Here is a 2,056-nt window from a genome sequence, read left to right on the forward strand (position 1 = left end):
GGGAGAGAGAGAGAGAGAGAGAGAGAGAGAGAGAGAGCGCGGTTACGAACTCGGGTTAAGTTAACTAACCCTCTCAAACACCTGCGCGCTACTCCGTTTCTCACGGGTGACGGGGACCTCTCACCTCACCTCACCTCACCTCACCTCATCTCATCTCACCTCACCTCACCTCCCCACTATCGCGCGGTTATGATGTTATTTTTCGTGACGAGAGCGATGGTAGCGGCGCGGACGCGGCGACGACTACGCGCCTCCTACGATTCGCGTTCGCCGTCCTGCGTTTAACGCGCCCAATCACTCACCGCCGGCCGACACGAACGTCGCGCGGCACCGCCGTTCGCCGTTCGGAATGCCGTGCCCGCCAGATGCTCTGCCCCGTCCCCGTGCGCTACGCTCTTTTCGCGTAACTGATATTGAAAAAATATGGCTCCCACCGCATACCCAGAAACCTCTGCGGCATCCCGACGGCTGACTGACTGCCTTGCTTGCTCGCTGCCTCTCTGCCTCTCTCACTCGAACCACTCGCACGTCACTAAGCACGTCGCTAAAAACATCGACCCGCGCCGCACGACGCGAAGCATCGCGTGCGACGGTGTCGCTATCCATCGGACGGAGCAAGCGTTAATTTCGCGGTCGTCCCCGCGGACTTTTCTCTCTCCACCTTCCATGATAGAATCGCGATAACTCTCTCTTTCATGCGGAACGATTGAATCCGCCAGTCACACTCGAAATAACGAGCGATTCATGAATCGACGTTTCGTAAATCTCTTTACTACGAATCTTCACGTAGATCGATTACAAATTGACAAATAATTGCAACTTCACAAGATTCTGATTAGTCATCGAATAATGATCGCGTGTGCGAGTCAATAAACACAACAAAGTATCAATTTTTTTTTAATCACTTTTAATTTCATTTGTCATTTTTTTATTTTATGCCTATTCATTTTGACTTATTAAATTTTTACAATGAAGCAAATTGAAATAATAAAATATCCTCTAGCACTTAAAATTTAATTTTTATATGTAAACTATTTTTTTAAATAAAAATCAAAGAAACTATCTTGTAAATTAAATACATCATTACAGCGTTAAATTGTGACGAATTAGTAAGAAATTGAAGGAAAATTACATGAAACAAGTGTTTCGAGTAATTAAACTGTGTGAGGAGTTTCAGGTCCGACTTTGCAAGGATGTAAAAATCGATAATCCCATTGTACAATTCCAAATTTATTTGAGACGCTCAAAAAAAAGTACCTAATCAATCACCAATTTTTTTCCTATAATAAATAAGATTACAAGACATATGTGGCTATTTATTAAAATTCGCTATAGTAACTGCGGACGAGTACCATGTATATAGTAAATTATGTGTGAATGTGTATATTGAAAGTATATTAATTTAATATAGTACAATAGGATCTATGAATTATCTAGATTTCTAGAGCATTTGTTCATGCGCGTTTAGATGAAGATGGTGAAAATGACCGAATTAACTCGTAGAAATGTATCTATTATAAAAACATAATTTTTTGTTTACACAAATTTCTAGTAAGGAAATTACTAAAGTGACATTGACTTTACTAAAATATATAATAAAATCCTCAGTATTGGCAAATGTAAAGAAGGAAAATGGTTAAATTCGACACAATATAATTGCACAAAGCTGCTTATAAATACGCGCAATCGTCCACACACACAGGAACCTGATTCCCAATTTTACTTGCGTTGCTCGCAAACAAAATTCTATGTTTCCATTTATCATCGTCACACGCCAGTATACAAAAGCGACTGGAAAAAATTAAATACTACGAATATGGAATAATGTCCCACTTTGAAAAGTTTCTTCGAGATCTCTAATACAATTGATAACATTAAGGCTTTAACCAAGCGTAGTTTATACCGTTTCCACATTGATACATCCCGATATTGTTATTTCAAATTCTAGAAAACTGTAAAAGATAACAATTTTCAGACTTTAAGGTTTGGAGTAATCAAGTTTGCTGTTATTAATATCTGAAGGAAGTAATCGTGTATATGAATAATCCATAAAATT

At 39.4% G+C, this 2,056-nt stretch overlaps 1 protein-coding gene across 2 annotated transcripts in view; it reads right to left on the reverse strand.

Annotated features, from left to right (window-relative positions):
• Window positions 1-461, reverse strand: part of LOC108751409 (nuclear receptor coactivator 6-like) — a 220,947-nt gene extending 220,486 nt beyond the window's left edge. Inside the window, exon 1 of one of the 2 annotated variants that reach the window (XM_018491589.1) lies at window positions 442-461. The gene's annotated coding sequence lies outside the window, so the exon portion shown is untranslated. Of the gene's footprint in view, window positions 1-302; window positions 422-441 lie in introns of those variants that run through there. The other variant, XM_018491588.1, reaches the window with a different exon arrangement.
• Between the last annotated feature and the right edge of the window lie 1,595 nt (window positions 462-2,056).

The sequence above is a fragment of the Trachymyrmex septentrionalis genome, unplaced genomic scaffold (assembly GCF_001594115.1).
Source record: "Trachymyrmex septentrionalis isolate Tsep2-gDNA-1 unplaced genomic scaffold, Tsep1.0 scaffold44, whole genome shotgun sequence".
NCBI lineage: Eukaryota > Metazoa > Arthropoda > Insecta > Hymenoptera > Formicidae > Trachymyrmex > Trachymyrmex septentrionalis.